This window comes from Procambarus clarkii, chromosome 37 (assembly GCF_040958095.1).
Source record: "Procambarus clarkii isolate CNS0578487 chromosome 37, FALCON_Pclarkii_2.0, whole genome shotgun sequence".
NCBI classification, from domain to species: domain Eukaryota; kingdom Metazoa; phylum Arthropoda; class Malacostraca; order Decapoda; family Cambaridae; genus Procambarus; species Procambarus clarkii.
The window spans coordinates 8673524-8698523 of record NC_091186.1 but is presented as its reverse complement, the minus strand read 5'-3'; the positions used below and the strand labels follow the sequence as shown (position 1 = coordinate 8698523).

General features: G+C 41.4%; 1 protein-coding gene across 6 annotated transcripts in view; it reads right to left on the bottom strand.

Annotated features, from left to right (window-relative positions):
• The window catches only part of LOC123765725 (BMP-binding endothelial regulator protein-like), a 47123-nt gene that overhangs the window by 14213 nt on the left and 7910 nt on the right, over positions 1–25000 (bottom strand). For 2 of the 6 annotated variants that reach the window (XM_069337072.1, XM_069337073.1), the window contains exon 2: positions 2059–2342. The exons of the other annotated variants lie outside the window; for them this stretch is intronic. The gene's annotated coding sequence lies outside the window, so the exon portion shown is untranslated. The remainder of the gene's footprint in view (positions 1–2058; positions 2343–25000) is intronic. 6 annotated transcript variants of the gene reach the window in all.

Below are 25000 nucleotides of genomic sequence, written 5' to 3'. Positions count from 1 at the left end.
ACCCAAACGTGGATGAATGTAGAAAATAGAGAACTATTATCTGAATATCAGATAAATGGATTTAAACTATTTCACACAGATCGATATATTAGACGAGGAGGGGGAGTAGCCATATATGTTAGGGACAGTTTGAAATGTAGTCTCAAAGAGAACATCAAAACTGTGCCACACACAGAAACTATTTAGATAGAATTAAACGAAAAAGCAAATAATATTATAATAGGAGTTATATATAGGCCACCAAATTTAGACAGAATGGAAGCAAAGCATCTATGGGATGATATATCTAGAGCATCTAGATCTAACAGTATTTATGTCATGGGTGACTTTAATTTTAGTGGAATAAACTGGTTGAACAAAACAGAGAATAGTGAAGCAGAAGATTTTCTAGAATTTATTGACGATTGCTTTCTTACGCAACACATTAAGGAACCAACGCGGGAAAATAATATTTTAGATTTATTGTTAACTAACAGGGAAACACAAATTAATGACATCGAAATAGGGAGTGAGCTAGGGAACAGTGATCTCAAAGAAATCAGATTTAGCATAGAATGGAATAGACCTGTAGGAGAAAATTCTGTTAAAGTGCCAGATTTTCGAAAAGCTGATTTTAATAGCCTAAGAAATTTTTTGGGTCAAATAGATTGGAAAGTCTTGGGTATGGGCTGTGGGCCGGTCTTGGAGCGAGACATGAGAGGGAGGGAGGATGTAATTAAACAATTAGAAAAACTAAAACCAAACAAATCCCCAGGGCCGGATGAAGTGTTTGCCAGGGTGCTTAAAGAATGCAAGGGGGAGCTTTCCGAGCCGCTGTCTGCCATGTTTAATAAATCAATAGAGTTAGGCAGAGTGCCAGAGTCATGGAAGTGGTACCTAATGTGGTACCAATTTTTAGGAAAGGAGATAGATCACTTGCGTCAAACTATCGGCCAATTAGCCTAACGTCTATTGTGGGAAAGTTACTTGAATCAATAATTGCAAATAAAATTCGTCTTCATCTTGAAAAACATAAATTAATAAATGAGTCGCAACATGGTTTAACAAATGGCCGTTCATGTTTAACAAATTTGCTAACTTTTTATTCCAGCATAGTTGAGGCAGTTGATAGTGGTAAGGATTGTGATGTTGTGTACCTTGACTTTAGCAAAGCTTTTGATACAGTGCCACATGAAAGACTAATTAAAAAAATAGAAGCTCATGGTACTGGGGGTGCTATATTAACTTGGATTAGGGCATGGCTATTCCAAAGGAAACAGAGAGTTAGTATAAATGGGGTTAAGTCAGACTGGGTATAAATGGGGTTAAGTCGGATTGCGAAAGGGATCTGGGAGTTATGATTAGTAAGAATTTAAAACAAAAGGATCAATGCATGAATGTTCGTAATAAGGCGAATAGGACACTGGGATTTATTAATCGAAGCGTTAGTAACAAGACACCTGGTGTGGTTCTTAAGCTATATCTTGCTCTGGTTAGGCCCCATTTAGATTATGCACTCCAGTTTTGGTCGCCGTACTATAGAATGGATATAAATTCACTAGAACGTGTCCAGCGTAGGATGACTAAGTTAATTCCCCAAATTAGAAATCTTTCATATGAAGAAAGATTAACAAAGCTTAAGTTGCATTCACTGGAAAAGCGAAGAGTTAGGGGTGACATGATAGAGGTTTACAAGTGGATGAACGGATATAACAAAGAGGATATTAATAGGGTATTAAAATTATCAACACAAGATAGAACACGAAACAATGGGTATAAATTGGATAAGTTTAGATTTAGGAAAGACTTGGGTAAATACTGGTTCAGTAACAGGGTTGTTGATTTGTGGAACCAACTGCCGCGTAACGTGGTGGAGATGGAGTCCCTCGATTGTTTCAAGCGCGGGTTGGACATGTATAAGAGTGGGATTGGGTGGTTATAGATAGGAGCTGCCTCGTATGGGCCAATAGGCCTTCTGCAGTTACCTTTGTTCTTATGTTCTTATGTATATTTACCAACCTTTTGCTTGCAAGGTCTTAATACATAAGCGTGTATTAAAGACTGTATATTCAGTCTTACCTCAGGTAGGCAGCAAGGAGATGGGTGTCAGACGCTGGACGATGTTGGCGCCGCGGCGGAGGACCTGTGTCTGCCTCAAGGCATCTTCTCCTCGCTTATATACGTCCATCTCTAGAGGGGCCACAGACCAGGTCACGAAGGATGTGATATATCTTGATAAACAGAGCTAGAGACCTTGACACTGGAGACTGGCACTTGTGTGTCACCAGGGCCGGAAACTGGCACTTTGAGTCGCCAGAGTTGGAGACTGACACTTTATGTGTCATCACGGACGGAGACTGGCACTTTATGGCAATTATAGAATCAAAAATTTAATATAATTAAATAAAAAAATTATAGACCAGTTGCACTAACATCGCACATCATAAAAGTATTTGAGAGAGTGATTAGGAGTCAGGTCACCAATTTCATGGAGACCAATGACCTTCACAACCCAGGCCAACATGGATTTCGAGCGGGAACATCGTGCCTCTCACAGCTACTTGAGCACTACGACAAAGTCACTGAGGCATTAGAAGAGAAACAGAATGCTGATGTGATATACACGGACTTCGCAAAGGCTTTCGATAAATGTGACCATGGCGTGATAGCACACAAAATGAAGTCAATGGGAATAACCGGTAAAGTAGGACGCTGGATACTCAGTTTTCTGTCAAACAGGACTCAGCGAGTAACTGTCAACCATATAAAATCTAGTCCAAGTGCAGTGAAAAGATCTGTACCTCAGGGTACAGTCCTTGCACCGCTGCTTTTCCTTATTCTCATATCAGATATAGACAAAAATACAAGTCACAGCTTCGTATCATCCTTTGCAGATGACACAAAAATCAGTATGAAAATTACCTCGGCTGAGGACATTGAAAAACTTCAAGCTGATATTAATAAAGTTTTCGACTGGGCATCAGAAAATAACATGATGTTTAACAGTGATAAATTCCAGGTACTCAGGTACGGTAAAAATGAGGACCTTAAACATAATACAGAGTACAAAACACAATCAAATGTACCCATAGTAGGAAAACGGCATGTAAAGGATTTGGGAATAATAATGTCTGACGACATAACGTTTAAGGAGCATGACCAAGCAAATATTGCGACAGCCAGAAAAATGATAGATGGATTACGAGAACTTTCAAATCCAGGGATCCCATCACAATGGTTGTACTCTTCAAGTCACTTGTGTTGTCCCGTCTTGAGTACTGTTCAGTACTCACTTCCCCCTTCAGAGCAGGAGAGATTGCTGAAATAGAGGGAATACAGAGAACATATACGGCACGCATAGACGCAATAAAGCACCTAAATTATTGGGATCGTCTCAAAGCCCTCCAAATGTACTCACTAGAAAGAAGACGAGAGAGATATCAAATAATATACACCTGGAAGATACTGGAGGGCCAAGTACCAAATCTACACAGTAAAATAACAACGTACTGGAGTAAACGATATGGAAGAAAATGTAGAATAGAACCAGTGAAGAGCAGAGGTGCCATAGGCACAATCAGAGAACACTGTATAAACATCAGAGGTCCGCGGTTGTTCAACGTCCTCCCAGCAAGCATAAGAAATATTGCCGGAACAACCATGGACATTTTCAAGAGGAAACTAGATTTATTCCTCCAAGGAGTGCCGGACCAACCGGGCTGTGGTGGGTATGTGGGCCTGCGGGCCGCTCCAAGCAACAGCCTGGTGGACCAAACTCTCACAAGTCAAGCCTGGCCTCGGGCCGGGCTTGGGGAGTAGAAGAACTCCCAGAACTCCATCAACCAGGTAACCAGGTTATGTGTTATCAGGGCTGAAAACTGATACTTATTGTGCCACCTCCGTGACACTGCATCACGAGGGCTTGAGACTGGCACTTACTCGATCACCACTTGTTAATGTAATGGTTGTGGGAGCGAGAGTGTGGCCCGCGTCCCAGTCCGCAGCTCCCAATGCCATAAGATGTAAGTGATTACTCCTATCGCAGGAGAACTGTGATGTGCCTCGAGGATTGGAGACACATTTGTGATCTGTCTACATCTTGGCTTCATGTTTAATCAACCTCGGAAATATGCGCAGTGGTTTTATTAGGATTTTGCGTATTAGGATGTTTTATATATATATATATATATATATATATATATATATATATATATATATATATATATATATATATATATATATATATATATATATAAAAGGAAGGGGGTGGTAGGAGAAAAGCACACAGAAACTGTATTGGAGGGGATCTAAACATTCCCTCTAATGCGTTATGCGTGGTTTCCTCCGAGGCTATGGGTCCCCCTTCTTCCAGCTAGAGGTGGTACTCCCTTCCATATTTTTTTTATTTATATATATATATATATATATATATATATATATATAAATATATATACATATATATATATATATATATATATATATATATATATATATATAAATATATATACATATATATATATATTTATATATATATATTTATATATATATATATATATATATATATATATATATATATATATATATATAAATATATATTCATATATATATATATATATATATATTTATATCCTCGGGACCCCCCAAGGCGGAGTCTTAAGCCCTACACTATTCAATGTACTTATGAACGCCATTGCAAATATTGATTTTCCGGAAGGAACACAACAAGTGGGATATGCAGATGATGTCCTAATACAAGCTCCCACCTTGGGAAAAATTGAACAGTCCATTGAACTCCTCGGAAGGAAATGTATTGAGCTCGGTTTCACTCTCTCCACAAACAAGACGAAGGCATACTCCCATCACAAGCGGAGAGCAAATGAAGAACTGCAAATTAATGGTGTAACACTTGAATGGGTTGACCACTATCGGTACCTTGGCGTCACTGTCGGCTCTAACAAGGGAAAGAAAGAGGAGCTCAATCAACTCATAGGAACATGCAAAAGTCGACTCAGGGCACTGAAAGCTATGACCTGGAATGGACATGGAGCCTCTATTGCCGTGCTCAAAATGATGTACACAGCCTATGTGCGCTCCGTCATAGACTATGCCGCACCAGTACTGTGCACCTACTCCCAAAGCGATATGAAAAGGCTTGAAAGCATTCAAAATGAAGCCATGACAATCATTCTTGGAGTCCCAAGAACTGCCAAAACGTCTAATCTACGAGAGGAGTTGTCCCTTCCCAGTATTAAAAGCAGAATTCAGGAGCTGAATGCTAAGCTTGCAATTAGGATAGCCAGAGATCCCCATTACAATGATATTGCCAAGAAAAAACTGAGCTCTGTGCTAATTTCAGGGGGAAACAGGAGAAGCAAAAAATGGCATCACAGAACAGTCTGCTACCTTGAAGAGCTTCACCTGCTTGAGCAAGCCCGTGAGCTCCTGCCTGTAGAGAGGTTACCTCCCTGGGAGGATGACTCATGTAAGATCATCATCAATGAAATGGCAATGAAAAAATCCAACATGATACCACAAGAAATGAGGCACAAGTATCTCGAGGACATTTATAAAGAAGCCGGAGATGAACTAGATCAAATCTACACTGACGGGTCATCTAATCCTATCAATGGCAGGGCTGGTGCAGCATACACGGTAATCAAGGATAATACCTTCCAACGCAGAAATGAAGAAAAAGCACGTATTGAGAACTATGCATCTTCAACGCAAGCAGAGCTAACTGCCATTGTTATGGCGTTAAGGTTTCTTGAACGGAACACTAATGGTGCAGTGATTTGCACCGATTCAAAAGCAGCACTGCAAAGCCTAAGTAAAAATCAGGCAGAAAATCTTGCAATAGTCGCTGAAATCAAGAGAGCTGTGAGAGTACTTACCAATCAGGGAAGAGTCATCAAGTTTCTGTGGATCCCCTCCCATGTTGGAATATGTGGGAATGAACGAGCAGATGTGCTGGCTGCTGAAGGCGCTGAAGGAGACCATATTGAATACTTCATACCCAAGACTCAACTACAAATTAGAGGTATTATCAGGCAACATCACCGTGACAAGGTAACTGAGGAAAGGAGGATAGAAGCACAAACCAGTGAATCTGTACGATGGTACAACATGGTTGCAGCTGGCAATCCCAATCAGTATGGCCGAAGAGGAGGACGACGAGTGAGAGAATCTGTAATAGCGAGAATCCGTCTTGGATACAAATATCCATGGAGATTTGGAATGGAAACAACAGTTGATCAGCGAAGTTGCAGAATCTGTGGTGAGAGTGACGGACACCGCCTTGACCACTATCTACGTGAATGTGAACACCTGAGAGATATCAGAAATATGTGTAGAATAATAAACCCCACATTGTTTGAGTTAGGAAAACACTATTTGTCAAATATTGATACTGTTCTTAAAAGATTTCCCCATTTTGCACCCGCAAGATAACGTAAGCTTTTAAGGGTTGATAAATGTTAATCTTCTTGTTTGAGGAGCTGTTCACTTGAGACAGTTAAGCAAGTCCCAGCTGTGTCTGGGTACAAGTGACAGGATGAACAACCCAGCGGGTTTTCTTCCTATTGGGGAGTGTTGTACATTCTGCTATGGCGGTATGTTCACTCACAAGATGAGTGGCGCTGCCCAATAAACTCGCCCCTCGGGGCAAAATTTAAAAATTTAAAATTTATATCCTGTGGGCTGTGGGCGCCACAGGGAACGGACGCTGGGAGGAGGCTCTGCCGGCCATGTGCCATTATCTTGTGACATCCTGACCTCACCGGGCCCAGACTCAACAGTGTGCAGTGTGAACATCCTGGGAAGGTGTGAGAGTGGCGGGAAGTGTCCAGGGTGAACTATCGCAACCAAAAACAATCAAACACGTGGATTGGCAGTGTGGAATCGTTTGAACTACAGTGAGGGCCAACAAGGGCGCCCTGAGGGGCTCCCTCGGTTATGGTGGTGGGGGTTGGGGGTGGGGGGATGGGGTGTTGTTGTGCGGTCAGTCGAGGGGGGTGACCAGTGTGTAAGTGTTTATGAAAATATCCCTGAAAAATAGATACCTCGGCTCCCGGGAAACAGGTATCGTGTTTTAAGTGCATCGAGTCCACAGTGAACCAGATTATATTGTGCAGTGATATATCACGAAATTATACAAACGTGTTAGTGTCACCCCTCTGACCCCCCCCCCCCTCCCCATACCCGCTAGTGTGTACCGTCACCCAACCCAAGAGTCACCTCCCCCACCCTGCCCCACCCCAACCGCGACCGCTACCTCCCTGTATCCACCCCCTCACGCTACGTCCGCCCAGCGCCCACCCAGCCTTCGCCCAGCGCCCGCCCAGCGCCCACCCAGCCTTCGCCCAGCGCCCGCCCAGCGCCCACCCAGCGCCCGCCCAGCGCCCACCCAGCGCCCGACCAGCGCCCGCCCAGCGCTCGCCGATGTCGCAGGTCACGACTGACAGCCAGGCTTCTCTCAGCCAACAGGAGCCATCAATCGACGACAGGTATGGCACATGCCAAGTGTGTGACAAGGTGTGGAGACTCAAGCGTAACGGAGATGTGCGCAAGCATGCTCACAACGGAACCGATTGTCCGGGTATGTGGCGGCCTCCCAAAGAGGGTATCAATCAAGGCCCCACTCCAGCAGTCAGGGAAAACACCTCCAACAGCTTCATTTCGACTGAGAATCTACTAGAAGCCATCAAAGCAACATCGGTTGGAACCTTGCAGCACATCCCTAAAGCTGCCCGGCCCCAGGCAGCAGCCAAACTATCCAGCCTCTTGAAAAAGGTCAATGACTCCCCCGGAACCATCCAAGCATGGCACAACCTTCTCCTGTTTGGTAACATATGCCTAGCTGTCCCTGCAAGGAGAGACAAATCACTAGCTTCGTCTGTCATTATGGCTATAAATAGTTTTCCTAGAGAGGACAACCAGGCACCCCTTCCCACCCGTGCCAAAAACACCCACGGTAGGAAAGGTATCAACAGCAGAACCGAGGCATCCAAAATCAGAGCAACAGTCAGCAAGAAAATAGAAGAAGGCAACACAATAGGGGCGATCAGAGTCATCACCAGTGAAGACACAGTTGCCACCAGGGATGCCCATACAGCACAAGCCCTGAGGGAAAAGCACCCACCCAGAGCTCCTCGTGATGACAGTGTTCCCCTAGTCGGTGTCACCAGAGCAGAACCCCTGTGTGTGCTCGAATCCATGGTGCATAAAGCAGTTTTATCCTTCCCACCAGGATCAGCAGGTGGGTTCACAGGACTTCGACCCAACCATATCAAACAAATGCTCAACCCTGCACTGGGAGACATTGCACAGGGCCTCCTGGTGGAACTAACTAGATTCGCCAACACATGTCTAGCTGGCAACATACCAGAAACCATACGGCCTCTCTTTTTTGGCGCTACCCTCTGTGCCCTGAGGAAAAAAGATGGAGGAATCAGACCGATAGCTGTGGGCAATTCACTCCGGCGTCTCGTCGCTAAGGCTGCTGCTAGAGCAGTTAGTCAGGCAGCAGCCGACATGCTGAAGCCAAAACAGCTTGGGTTTGGCATTCCCCAAGGGTGTGAGGCAGCGGCTCATGAAGCTAGAGCCTACATTGCCAACATTACGGATGAAAAAGCCCTGATAAAGCTGGACTTCAAAAATGCTTTCAATCTGGTTAGAAGGGATGCAGTACTCAGTGCAGTTCATCGCCTTTTTCCTTCCCTCTACCCGTTTGTAAACTCATGCTATAGCAAGAATCTAACTCTGCTTTTTGGGGAACATGAAATTGAATCACAAGAAGGTGTCCAACAGGGTGACCCCCTTGCTCCTTTTCTTTTCTGCCTAGTTATCAAGGAAGTCACTGATAACCTGTCCAGTGAGCTCAACATTTGGTTTTTGGACGATGGTACTCTAGCCGGCTCCCCAGCCTCACTCTTGGACGACATAAGAATAATTCAGGAGCAAGGAGCAAGCCTAGGCCTCACTCTGAACCCTTCCAAGTGCGAAATAACCTCCACCAACCAGCACATAATAGAGCAAATAAAGGTTGTTTTGCCTGACATTCATACAACCAACCCTGAGGACAGCACACTCCTAGGTGCTCCTCTTGGAAGGAATGCCATCGACGGGGTCCTTGGTAAGAAGATCACTGACCTGAAGAGGATGAACGAGAGGATTGAAGACATCGATGCTCATGATGCACTTTACCTCATCACCAGATGCTTGTCCCTCCCCAGGCTGACCTACTTTCTAAGATGTTCGCCATCTTTCAACAATATTAAATTAGAAGAGTACGACAGCTTGCTGAAATCAACACTAGAAAAAGCCCTCAATCTATCCCTCAGCGACTTACAGTGGAAACAGGCCTCCCTTCCTGTCAGACTCGGGGGCCTTGGCGTGCGCACAGCAACACAAATTGCTGTACCAGCGTTCCTGTCCTCTTCAGTGGGGTCTGACAACTTGGTGAAGGAAATCCTACCTGAGCACCTAGTTCAACAGGCTGGGGTACATGATCCCAGCTTCACAGACTGCACAACCAAATGGGTCTCTCTCGCAGGACCAGCACCCCAACCACCGCCTTCTGAAGCCCATAAGCAATCCAGCTGGGATCGGTCCATTGCCGACCAAGAAGCTGCGACTTTGCTAGAAGCTGCGACAATACCACATGACACTGCCCGACTTAGAGCTGTAGCAGCTCCCCATGCAGGTGATTTCCTATTAGCAACCCCAATGTCAGCAACCGGCACCCGTCTCACACCGCAGGCCCTCCGAATTGCCGTGGCTCTCCGCCTCGCTGCCCCAATCCACACCGAATACAGGTGTATTTGCGGCGAGGCAGAGGCCGACAGATACGGACGGCATGGCCTTCTCTGCCAAAGGACAGGAGGATGGCATGCAAGACACAGCGAGGTCAATGACATTATTAAGAGAAGCCTTACCACAGCCGGTTGTCCAGCAGAGAGAGAGCCCCGTTACCTAATGTCCCGCAACTCTGATGAGCCTGTCGGTCGCCCAGACGGAATCACGGTGAACCCCTGGAAGAATGGTAGACAGTTGGTGTGGGACCACACATGCGTTTCAACTTTAGCCAATACCTATGTTGACTTCAGTGCTACACAAGCAGGAGCTGCCAATCACCGGGAAGCGGCCAAGTCACGTAAATACAGAGACCTTGAGCACCACTACAATTTTGTTCCTATTGCCTCAGAGACACTTGGTGCCTAGGGTAAAAGTGCTGCTAGCTTTTTGAAGGAGTTGGGGTCTAAGCTAATCGAAACAACTAGAGACCCTAGAGCTGCCAGTTTTCTTTTTCAGCGCCTTAGTGTGGCAATCCAGAGAGGAAATGCTCACTGCATCCATGGTTGTGCCCGCCATCTGAGGAGCTGGAAGAGCTGTACAACTTGTGACAAGCAGCCTTGCACCCTGCATGTAATCAATATTGTAACTTTTTTTGTGTAATGACATTTTGAAATAAAGTTAGATAAATATACACACTTAACAAAAGAATAGGGGTGGTAGGAGAAGAAAATATCAAAGTGTTCAGTGAGGATCCACAAGGTCTTCTCTGAGTACTCTTTATTTTCTTCTCCGAGGCTATGGGTCCCAACACTTGCACCAGAGGTGGTACCCCTTCTAGGTTTTTTAAAAAAAAAAAAAATATATATATATATACTTATATATATATATATATATATATATATATATATATATATATATATATATATATATATATATATATATATATATATATATATATATATATATATATATATATATATATATATATAGGCAGGCAGTTAGCGTTAGCATGGGACTATACTTGCGTATCCACCCTGGCAACGACATACATCACCCTCTCTGCCGGCACGGCAGGAGCCGCAGCGACACACAGAGAAAAACAAAAGTCAGTCAAGTACAGGCAATTAGATCAAAGGTACAATTTCGTTCCAATAGGGTCTGAGACCCTAGGCCCATGGGGTGAGAGTGCCAGAAGGTTTCTTAAGGAGCTTGGTTCCAAGCTCATTGACACCACAAGAGACCCTAGAGCAGCAAGTTTTCTCTTTCAGCGCCTCAGTGTCGCGATCCAGAGGGGAAATGCCCACTGCATCCTCGGTTCCTGCCCGGCGTCGGAGGAGTTCGAGGAAATCTACAGCCTCTAGGAAGCGAACTTTTTCTTGTGTCCTCTTAATGTTCATTTTTTGTATAAAATCAGATATGTAACTGTATAACCTTGCATAATAAAGTGTACATCATAATAAAAAAAAAAAGGGGGTGGTAGGAGAAGTGAACACTCTTTCGTATTCATAGTTAAATGTCAAGTTTTTCCCTGAGTGCTCTGTGTTCCCTTCTCTGAGGCTGTGGGTCCCTATAATTGCACCAGTGGTGGTACCCCCCTATATATATATATATATATATATATATATATATATATATATATATATATATATATATATATATATATATATATATGTCGTACCTAGTAGCCAGAACGCACTTTTCAGCCTACAATTCAAGGCCCGATTTGCTTAATAAGCCAAGTTTTCATGAAATAATGATTTTTCGACTACCTAACCTACCTAACCTAACCTAACCTACCTTTTTCGGCTACCTAACCCAACCTAACCTATAAAGATAGGTTAGGTTAGGTTAGGTAGGGTTGGTTAGGTTCGGTCATATATCTACGCTAATTTTAACTACAATAAAACAAAATTAACCTCATACATAATGAAATGGGTAGCTTTATCATTTCACAAGAAAAAAATTTGTGAAAATATATTAATTCAGGAAAACTTGGCTTAATAGGCAAATCGGGCCTTGCATAGTAGGCTACGAAGTGCGTTCTGGCTACTAGGTACGACATATATATATATATATATATATATATATATATATATATATATATATATATATATATATATATATATATATATATATATATCTATATATATATATATATATAGATATATATATATATATATATATATATATATATATATATATATATATATATATATATATATATATATATATATATATATATATATATATATATATATATATATATATTGATGTATACTGGCAGCAGGTTTTCTTTCAAACATGTTTCATTGAATATGACCGCATATTCTGTATTTATTATTTTCTGGTTTAGGGCTTCTATCCCTCTAACTATTTTCTTAGCATCAGGGCTTAATTGAAATAGGAGTTCTCCAAAACTCATTTTCGTACTTTTAAGGTGAAGAAAAGAAGTGATTTACTATAGAGTGTATTACACTTATTTATATAATTTGCACAACGTTTCGAACCTCCATGGTTCATTCTCAAGTGAACAGATCTTACAATACTAGTTGATTTTATACCCGCACTGGGTCAGTATTATCACTGTATATTGGGTGTATTATCACCTGACCCAGTGCGGGTATAAAATCAACTAGTATTGTAAGATCTGTTCACTTGAGAATGAACCATGGAGGTTCGAAACGTTGTGCAAATTATATAAATAAGTGTAATACACTCTATAGTAAATCACTTCTTTTCTTCACCTTAAAAGTACGAAAATGAGTTTTGGAGAACACCTATTTCAATTAAGCCCTGATGCTAAAAAAATAGTTAGAGGGATAGAACCCCAAAACCAGAAAATAAAAAATACAGAATATGCGGTCATATTCAATGAAACATATATATATATATATATATATATATATATATATATATATATATATATATATATATATATATATATATATATATATATATATATATATATATATATATATATGTCGTACCTAGTAGCCAGAACGCACTTCTCAGCCTACTATGCAAGGCCCAATTTGCCTAATAAGCCAAGTTTTCATGAATTAATGGTTTTTCGTCTACCTAACCTACCTAACCTAACCTAACCTAACGTTTTCTTCTACCTAACCTAACCTAACCTATAAAGATAGGTTAGGTTAGGTTAGGTAGGGTTGGTTAGGTTCGATCATATATCTACGCAAATTTTAACTCCAATAAAAAAAAATTGACCTCATACATAATGAAATGGGTAGTTTTATCATGTCATAAGGAAAAAATTATAGAAAATATATTAATTCAGGAAAACTTGGCTTATTAGGCAAATCGGGCCTTGCATAGTAGGCTGAGAAGTGCGTTCTGGCTACTAGGTACGACATATATATATATATATATATATATATATATGTCGTACCTAATAGCCAGAACGCACTTCTCAGCCTACTATTCAAGGCCCGATTTGCCTAATAAGCCAAGTTTTCATGAATTAATGTTTTTTCGTCTACCTAACCTACCTAACCTAACCTAACCTAGCTTCTTTTGGCTACCTAACCTAACCTTACCTATAAATATAGGTTAGGTTAGGTTAGGTAGGGTTGGTTAGGTTCGGTCATATATCTACGTTAATTTTAACTCCAATAAAAAAAATTGACCTCATACATAGAGAAAAGGGTTGCTTTATCATTTCATAAGAAAAAAATTATAGTAAATATATTAATTCAGGAAAACTTGGCTTATTAGGCAAATCGGGCCTTGAATAGTAGGCTGAGAAGTGCGTTCTGGCTATTAGGTACGACATATATATATATATATATATATATATATATATATATATATATATGTCGTACCTAGTAGCCAGAACGCACTTTTTGGCCTACTATGCAAGGCCCAATTTGCCTAATAAGCCAAGTTTTCATAAATTAATTGCTTTTCGACTACCTAACCTACCTAACCTTACCTAACCTAACTTTTTCGGCCACCTAACCTAACTTAACCTATAAAGATAGGTTAGGACAGGTTAGGTAGGGTTGGTTAGGTTCGGTCATATATCTACGTTAATTTTAACTCCAATAAATAAAAATTGACCTCATACATAATGAAATGGGTAGCTTTATCATTTCATAAGAAAAAAATTAGAGAAAATATATTAATTCAGGAAAACTTGGCTTATTAGGCAAATCGGGCCTTGCATAGTAGGCTGAGAAGTGCGTTCTGGCTATTAGGTACGACATATATATATATATATATATATATATATGTCGTACCTAGTAGCCAGAACGCACTTCTCAGCCTACTATGCAAGGCCCGATTTGCCTAATAAGCCAAGTTTTCATGAATTAATGTTTTTTCGTCTACCTAACCTACCTAACCTAACCTAACCTAGCTTTTTTTGGCTACCTAACCTAACCTTACCTATAAATATAGGTTAGGTTAGGTTAGGTAGGGTTGGTTAGGTTCGGTCATATATCTACGTTAATTTTAACTCCAATAACAAAAAATTGACCTCATACATAGAGAAAAGGGTTGCTTTATCATTTCATAAGAAAAAAATTATAGTAAATATATTAATTCAGGAAAACTTGGCTTATTAGGCAAATCGGGCCTTGAATAGTAGGCTGAGAAGTGAGTTCTGGCTACTAGGTACGACATATATATATATATATATATATATATATATATATATATATATATATATATATATATATATATATATATATATATATATATATATATATATATATATATATATATGTCGTACCTAGTAGCCAGAACGCACTTCTCGGCCTACTATGCAAGGCCCGATTTGCTTAATAGGCCAAGTTTTCCTGAATTAATATATTTTCTCTATTTTTTTCTTATGAAATGATAAAGCTACCCATTTCATTACGTATGAGGTCAATTTTTTTTATTGGAGTTAAAATTAACGTAGATATATGACCGAACCAAACCAACCCTACCTAACCTAACCTAACCTATCTTTATAGGTTAGGTTAGGTAAGGTAGCCGAAAAAGTTAGGTTAGGTTAGGTTAGGTAGTCGAAAAACAATTAATTCATAAAAACTTGGCTTATTAGGCAAATCGGGCCTTGCATAGTAGGCATAGAAGTGAGTTCTGGCTACTAGGTACGACATATATATATATATATATATATATATATATATATATATATATATATATATATATATATATATAACTGAAAACTCACACCCCAGAAGTGACTCGAACCCATACTCCCAGAAGCAATGCATCTGGTATGTACAAGACGCCTTAATCCACTTGACCATCACGACCGGTCATAATGAGGTGATAGCCGAGGCTATTTGAACCACCCCACCGCCGGCACTCGGATAGTTATCTTGGGCATAGCATTTTACCAAATCACCTCATTCTTTGGGGCAACACGTGAGGAACACAAATGCGAACAAGCCTGAATGGTCCCCAGGACATATGCAACTGAAAACTCACACCCCAGAAGTGACTCGAACCCATACTCCCAGAAGCAATGCATCTGGTATGTACAAGACGCCTTAATCCACTTGACCATCACGACCGGTCATAATGAGGTGATAGCCGAGGCTATTTGAACCACCCCACCGCCGGCACTCGGATAGTTATCTTGGGCATAGCATTTTACCAAATCACCTCATTCTTTGGGGCAACACGTGAGGAACACAAATGCGAACAAGCCTGAATGGTCCCCAGGACATATGCAACTGAAAACTCACACCCCAGAAGTGACTCGAACCCATACTCCCAGAAGCAATGCATCTGGTATGTACAAGACGCCTTAATCCACTTGACCATCACGACCGGTCATAATGAGGTGATAGCCGAGGCTATTTGAACCACCCCACCGCCGGCACTCGGATAGTTATCTTGGGCATAGCATTTTACCAAATCACCTCATTCTTTGGGGCAACACGTGAGGAAATGCGAACAAGCCTGAATGGTCCCCAGGACATATGCAACTGAAAACTCACACCCCAGAAGTGACTCGAACCCATACTCCCAGAAGCAATGCATCTGGTATGTACAAGACGCCTTAATCCACTTGACCATCACGACCGGTCATAATGAGGTGATAGCCGAGGCTATTTGAACCACCCCACCGCCGGCACTCGGATAGTTATCTTGGGCATAGCATTTTACCAAATCACCTCATTCTTTGGGGCAACACGTGAGGAACACAAATGCGAACAAGCCTGAATGGTCCCCAGGACATATGCAACTGAAAACTCACACCCCAGAAGTGACTCGAACCCATACTCCCAGAAGCAATGCATCTGGTATGTACAAGACGCCTTTTGTGTTCCTCACGTGTTGCCCCAAAGAATGAGGTGATTTGGTAAAATGCTATGCCCAAGATAACTATCCGAGTGCCGGCGGTGGGGTGGTTCAAATAGCCTCGGCTATCACCTCATTATGACCGGTCGTGATGGTCAAGTGGATTAAGGCGTCTTGTACATACCAGATGCATTGCTTCTGGGAGTATGGGTTCGAGTCACTTCTGGGGTGTGAGTTTTCAGTTGCATATGTCCTGGGGACCATTCAGGCTTGTTCGCATTTGTGTTCCTCACGTGTTGCCCCAAAGAATGAGGTGATTTGGTAAAATGCTATGCCCAAGATAACTATCCGAGTGCCGGCGGTGGGGTGGTTCAAATAGCCTCGGCTATCACCTCATTATGACCGGTCGTGATGGTCAAGTGGATTAAGGCGTCTTGTACATACCAGATGCATTGCTTCTGGGAGTATGGGTTCGAGTCACTTCTGGGGTGTGAGTTTTCAGTTGCATATGTCCTGGGGACCATTCAGGCTTGTTCGCATTTGTGTTCCTCACGTGTTGCCCCAAAGAATGAGGTGATTTGGTAAAATGCTATGCCCAAGATAACTATCCGAGTGCCGGCGGTGGGGTGGTTCAAATAGCCTCGGCTATCACCTCATTATGACCGGTCGTGATGGTCAAGTGGATTAAGGCGTCTTGTACATACCAGATGCATTGCTTCTGGGAGTATGGGTTCGAGTCACTTCTGGGGTGTGAGTTTTCAGTTGCATATGTCCTGGGGACCATTCAGGCTTGTTCGCATATATATATATATATATATATATATATATATATATATATGTCGTACCTAGTAGCCAGAACTCACTTTTCAGCCTACAATGCAAGGCCCGATTTGCCTAATAAGCCAAGTTTTCATGAATTAATATATTTTCTCTAAATTTTTTCTTATGAAATGATAAAGCAACCCATTTCATTATGTAAGAGGTCAATTTTTTTTATTGGAGTTAAAATTAACGTAGATATATGACCGAACCTAACCAACCCTACCTAACCTAACCTAACCTATCTTTATAGGTTAGGTTAGGTTAGGTAGCCGAAAAAGTTAGGTTAGGTTAGGTTAGGTAGGTTAGGTAGTCGAAAAGCAATTAATTCATGAAAACTTGGCTTATTAGGCAAATTGGGCCTTGCATAGTTGGCTCAGAAGTGAGTTCTGGCTACTAGGTACGACATATATATATATATATATATATATATATATATATATGTCGTACCTAATAGCCAGAACGCACTTCTCAGCCTACTATTCAAGGCCCGATTTGCCTAATAAGCCAAGTTTTCATGAATTAATGTTTTTTCGTCTACCTAACCTACCTAACCTAACCTAACCTAGCTTTTTTTGGCTACCTAACCTAACCTTACCTATAAATATAGGTTAGGTTAGGTTAGGTAGGGTTGGTTAGGTTCGGTCATATATCTACGTTAATTTTAACTCCAATGAAAAAAAATTGACCTCATACATAGAGAAAAGGGTTGCTTTATCATTTCATAAGAAAAAAATTATAGTAAATATATTAATTCAGGAAAACTTGGCTTATTAGGCAAATCGGGCCTTGAATAGTAGGCTGAGAAGTGAGTTCTGGCTACTAGGTACGACATATATATATATATATATATATATATATATATATATATATATATATATATATATATATGTCGTACCTAGTAGCCAGAACGCACTTCTCAGCCTACTATTCAAGGCCCGATTTGCCTAATAAGCCAAGTTTTCCTGAATTAATATATTTTCTCAAATTTTTTTCTTATGAAATGATAAAGCTACCCATTTCATTATGTATGAGGTCAATTATTTTTATTGGAGTTAAAATTAACGTAGATATATGACCGAACCTAACCAACCCTACCTAACCTAACCTAACCTATCTTTATAGGTTAGGTTAGGTTAGGTGGCCGAAAAAGTTAGGTTAGGTTAGGTTAGGTAGGTTAGGTAGTCAAAAAACAATTAATTCATGAAAACTTGGCTTATTAGGCAAATCGGGCCTTGAATAGTAGGCAGAGAAGTGCGTTCTGGCTACTAGGTACGACATATATATATATATATATATATATATATATATATATGTATATATATATATATATATATATATATATATATATATATATATATATATATATATATATATATATATATATATATATATATATATATATATATATATATATATATATATATACATATGTCGTACCTAGTAGCCAGAACTCACTTTTTGGCCTACTATTCAAGGCCCGATTTGCCTAATAAGCCAAGTTTTCCTGAATTAATATATTTTTTCTAATTTTTTTCTTATGAAATGATAAAGCTACCCATTTCATTATGTATGAGGTCAATTTTCTTTTGTTGGAGTTAAAATTAACGTAGATATATGACCGAACCTAACCAACCCTACCTAACCTAACCTAACCTATCTTTATAGGTTAGGTTTGGTTAGGTAGCCGAAAAAGTTAGGTTAGGTTAGGTTAGGTAGGTTAGGTAGTCGAAAAACAATTAATTCATGAAAACTTGGCTTATTAGGCAAATCGGGCCTTGAATAGTAGGCCAAAAAGTGAGTTCTGGCTACTAGGTACGACATATATATATATATATATATATATATATATATATATATATATATATATATATATATATATATATATATATATATATATATATATATATATATATATATATATATATATATATATATATATATATATATATATATATATATATATATATATATATATATATATATATATATATATATATATATATATATATATATATATATATATATATATATATATATATATATATATATATATATATATATATATATATATATATATATATATATATATATATATATATATATATATATCCAGGATTCCTGCCCGCCATCTTAGGAGCTGGAGGAACTCGACAACCTATGATAACCATCTTTGTAACCTATATGTAACTCCTTTTTTGTAACAAAGTTAAAATAAAGCAAATATATATGTGTACATACAAAAGAATGGCGGTGGTAGGAGAAGATTATATTAGTGTTCAGTGAGAAACCACAAGGTCTCCTCTGAATACTTTTTATTTTCTTCTCCGAGGCTATGAGTCGCCACATTGGCACCAGAGGTGGTACCCTCTATATACATATATATATATAAATATATATATATATATATATATATATATATATATATATATATATATATATATATATATATATATATATATATATATATATATATATATATATATATATATATATATATATATATATATATATATATATATATATATATGTCGTACCTAGTAGCCAGAACGCACTTCTCTGCCTACTTTGCAAGGCCCGATTTGCTTAATAAGCCAAGTTTTCCTGAATTAATATATTTTCTCTATTTTTTTTTCTTATGAAATGATAAAGCTACCCATTTCATTATGTATGAAGTCAATTTTTTTTATTGGAGGTAAAATTAACGTAGATATATGACCGAACCTAACCAACCCTACCTAACCTAACCTAACCTATCTCTATAGGTTAGGTTAGGTTTGGTAGCCGAAAAAGTTAGGTTAGGTTAGGTTAGGTAGGTTAGGTAGTCGAAAAACAGTTAATTCATGAAAACTTGGCTTATTAAGCAAATCGGGCTTTGCATAGTAGGCTGATAAGTGCATTCTGGCTACTAGGTACGACATATATATATATATATATATATATATATATATATATATATATATATATATATATATATATATATATATATATATATATATATATATATGTCGTACCTAGTAGCCAGAACGCACTTCTCAGCCTACTATGCAAGGCCCGATTATCCTAATAAGCCAAGTTTTCCTGAATTAATATATTTTCTCTAATTTTTTTCTTATGAAATGACAAAACTACCCATTTCATTATGTATGAGGTCAATTTTTTTTTATTGGAGATAAAATTAACGTAGATATATGACCGAACCTAACCAACCCTACCTAACCTAACCTAACCTATCTTTATAGGTTAGGTTAGGTTTGGTAGCCGAAAAAGTTAGGTTAGGTTAGGTTAGGTAGGTTAGGTAGTCGAAAAACAATTAATTCATGAAAACTTGGCTTATTAGGCAAATCAGGCCTTGCATAGTAGGCTGAGAAGTGCGTTCTGGCTACTAGGTACGACATATGTCTATATATATATATATATATATATATATATATATATATATATATATATATATATATATATATATATATATATATATATATATATATATATGCGAACAAGCCTGAATGGTCCCCAGGACTATATGCGAATGAAAACTCACACCCCAGAAGTGACTCGAACCCATACTCCCAGGAGCAACGCAACTGGTAACTACAGGGTGCCTTAATCCACTTGACCATCACGGTCGTCAAAAGGAAGTGATAGCCGAGGCTATTTGAGCCACTTCCCCGACGGCAACTCGGATGGTAATCTTGGGCATAGCATTTCACTAAATCACCTCATTCTTTGGGGCACAAGTGAGGAACACAAATGCAAACAAGCCTGAATGGTCCCCAGGACTATATGCGAATGAAAACTCACACCCCAGAAGTGACTCGAACCCATACTCCCAGGAGCAACGCAACTGGTAACTACAGGGCGCCTTAATCCACTTGACCATCACGGCCGTCAAAAGGAAGTGATAGCCGAGGCTATTTGAGCCACTTCGAGTTGCCGTCGGGGAAGTGGCTCAAATAGCCTCGGCTATCACTTCCTTTTGACGGCCGTGATGGTCAAGTGGATTAAGGCGCCCTGTAGTTACCAGTTGCGTTGCTCCTGGGAGTATGGGTTCGAGTCACTTCTGGGGTGTGAGTTTTCATTCGCATATAGTCCTGGGGACCATTCAGGCTTGTTCGCATTTGTGTTTCTCACGTGTGCCCCAAAGAATGAGGTGATTTGGTGAAATGTTATGCTCAAGATTACCATCCGAGTTGCCGTCGGGGAAGTGGCTCAAATAGCCTCGGCTATCACTTCCTTTTGACGGCCGTGATGGTCAAGTGGATTAAGGCGCCCTGTAGTTACCAGTTGCGTTGCTTCTGGGAGTATGGGTTCGAGTCACTTCTGGGGTGTGAGTTTTCATTCATATATTTATATATATATATATATTTTTGTTTTTTGTTTGTGAGGGTACCACCTCTGGTGCCAATGTGGGGACCCATAGCCTCGGAGAAGAAAATAAAAAGTATTCAGAGGAGACCTTGTGGTTTCTCACTGAACACTAATATTATCTTCTCCTACCACCCCCATTCTTTTGTATGTACACATATATATTTACTTTATTTGAACTTTGTTACAAAAAAGGAGTTACATATGGGTTACAAAGATGGTTATCATAGGTTGTCGAGTTCCTCCAGCTCCTCAGATGGCGGGCAGGAACCCTGGATGCAGTTCGCATTTCCCCTCTGTATCGCCACACTGAGGCGCTGGAAAAGAAAGCTTGCAGCTCTCGGGTCCCTTGTTGTTTCAATGAGCCTAGAACCCAGTTCCTTCAAAAAACTGGTAGCACTTTTACCCCAGGCACCGAGTGTCTCAGAAGCAATGGGGACAAAATTGTAGTGGTGATCCAGTTCTCTATACTTACGGGATTTGGCTGCTTCCCTGTGGGTGGCAGCGCCACCTGGTTGTGCAACACTGAGGTTAATGTAGGTGTTAGCCAGGGTTGATACGCACGTGTAGTTCCATACCAACTGCTTGCCATTCTTCCAGGGGTTCACTGTGATACCATCCGGGCGACCAATAAGAGCATCAGAGTTACGGGGCGTTAGGTAACGGGGCTCTCTTTCAGCTGGGCATCCAGCTGTGGTGAGGCTCCTCTTGATGATGTCGTTAACTTCACTGTGCCTCGAGTGCCATCCCCCTGTGCTTTGGCAGAGTAGGCCATGGTGGCCGTACCTGTCAGCCACCACCTCGCCGCAAATACACCTATATCTGGTGTGGATTGGGGCAGCAAGGCGGAGGGCCACAGCAATTCAGAGGGCGTGTAGTGTGAGACGCGTGCCAGTTGCCGACATTGGGGTTGCTAACAGGAAATCCCCTGCATGTGGTGCTGCTACTGCTGTGAGGCGAGCAATGTCGTGTTGTGTTGTTGCAGCACCCAGGCACTCTGTAGCAACTTGGTCTACAATGGGACCATCCCAGCTGGATTGCTTGTGGACTTTTGGGGATGGTGGTTGAGGTGATTGGCCTGCACGAGAGGCCCACTCTGTGGCACAGCGTGTAAAATTGGGATCATGTACACCTGCCAGCTGATGTAAGTGGGCAGGTAGAATTTCCTTCACAAGGTCGTCGGATGCTGATAAGGAGGACAGGAAGGCTGGAACAGCGATTTGCGTTGCTGTTCGAACTCCGAGGCCCCCAAGTCTTACGGGAAGAGAGGCTTGTTTCCACTGTAGGTCATCGAGAGAGAGGTTAAGGGCTTTTTCTAGCATTGATTTCAGTAACCGGTCATACTCACTTAGTTTTTGGCTACTGTAAGATGGTGAATACCTCAGAAAGTAGGTTAACCTGGGGAGGGACAGACATCTGGTGATGAGGTAGAGTGCATCATGAGCATCAATATCCTCAATCCTCCCATCCATCCTCTTAAGGTCGGCGATTTTCTTATCAAGGACCTCATCGATGGCTTTCAACCCCAGGGGAGCTCCTAGGAGTGTGCTGTCTTCAGGTTTAGTTTTATGGATATTTGGCAGAAGACCCTCTATTCTCTCTACGATGCCCTGGTTGGAACATATTATTTCACATTTAGAAGGGTTCAGGGTGAGGCCTAAAACTGCACCTTGCTCCTGGATTTTTCTGATGTCCTCCAGGAGGGAGTCTTGGGAATCAGCTAGGGTACCATCATCCAAGAACCAGATGTTAAGCTCGCTGGACAGGACCTCTGTGACTTGTTTGATGACTAAGCAGAAAAGGAGAGGAGCAAGGGGGTCACCCAGTTGGACGCCTTCTCGCGAGTCAATTTCATGTTCACCAAAAAGTAGCTTAAGATCCATACTGTAGCATGAATGTACAAAAGGGTAGAGGGAAGTGAAATGACTATGAACCGCACAGAGTACAGCATCTCTCCGCACCAAATTGAAGGCATTTTTGAAATCTAGTTTGATAAGGGCCTTTTCGTCTGTGATGTTGGCGATGAAGGCTCGAGCTGCATGGGCTGCCGCCTCACACCCTTGTGGAATGCCAAACCCGAGCTGTTTTGGCTTCAGAATGTTGGCTGCTGCATCACTAACTGTTCTTGCAGCTGCTTTTGCGACGAGACGCCGGAGAGAATTGCCCACAGCTATTGGCCTGATCCCTCCATCCTTTTTCTTTAGAGCACAGAGAGATGCTCCAAAAAAAAAAAGGTCTTATGGACGCTGGTATGTTGCCAGCTAGACATGTGTTGGTGAATCTGGTTAGTTCCACCAAGAGGTTCTTTGCAATGTCACCCAGTGAAGGGTTGAGCATTTGCTTGAGGTGGTTGGGTTTTAGTCCTGTGAACCCACCTGCTGATCCTGTAGGGAAGGACATGGCTGCTTTATGGACCACAGATTCAGCCACCCAGAGAGGTTCTGCTCCGGTAGCCCCCACTTGTACAATGTCGTCCTCACGCGGAGCCCTGGGTGGGTGTTTCTCCCTTAGGGCTTGAGCTGTTGCGGCATCTCTGTCGGCAATTGAGTCCTCACTGGTGATGACTCGTATTGCGCCAATAGTGTTTCCTTCTTCTATTTTCTTGGTGACTGATGTTCTGATTTTTTATGTCTCGGATATGCCACTGTTGCTCTTCCTGCCGTGGGTGTTTCTTGCGCGAGTGGGAAGGCGCACCTGGTTGTCCTCCCTGGGAAAATCATTTATAGCTTTGATGACTGAGGCAGCTAAGGTTTTGTCTCTCCTTGCAGGGGTGGCTAGACATATGTTGCCAAACATTAGGAGGTTGTGCCATGCTTGGGTCGTTCCAGGAGAGTCAGATAATTTGGCTGCTGCATGGGGGCGGGCTGCTTTACGGATGTGTTGCAAGGTTCTGGCCGATGTTGCTTTGATAGCTTCTAATAAATTTTCTGTGGGAAAGAAGGTCTGGGAGGTGTTTTGCCTTACGGGCGGTGTGGGCTGTTGATTGGTGTTCTCCCTGGGAGGACGCCCAGAACCCAAACACCTGACTCTGTTGTGGTAATGAAGGCGCACATTATCGTCACTCAACCGGATATAGCATACCCGGTCACACGTCTGACATCTACCTTGTCTACCCCTGCTTGATGGCTCATCTTGGCTTGGAGAAGCCTGGCTATCTGTTGAGAGCTGCGACATGGGCGGGCGCTGGGCGGGAAGGTGGACGGCGGGTGGAGACTGGAGGGTGGGCGGCGGTTGGAGGCTGGGGGGGGTGATCAGCTGTCCGTGGCACTTACTACTCAGGTGAGTGGTAATACATATACCACCTCTATACAAAGTGTGGGTATACACACACTACACAATATGTGGGTATACATTGGGTGGATGGGACGCGTAGACACACATGGGAGCCTCCCGGCTTCTATGGGCGGGTGGCAAGGTGGCCTCGTGGGTGGGGAGGCGACGTAGAGGGGTGGGGAAGGAGGGGGAGAGCAGGTACTTCCCGGCCTGGGCGCTGGGTGGGGGCGGGGGTCAGGGCGACACTAACACTGGTATAATTCCCCCGTATATCACTGCACAATGATGAATGAATCACACACTTGTAATCTGACTCACTGCACGTGTGATGTACTCACAATATGATAGATATGTTGCGCCAATTAACGCTGACAACGTAACTTGTTCAACAAAACTTTCAAAAAAGAAAAACACAAAACACTATTTGGCACACGCGTAACCCCCACCTCTCTCTCCTGACCACACAACACCCCTCACTCACCCCCCACCTCCCCTC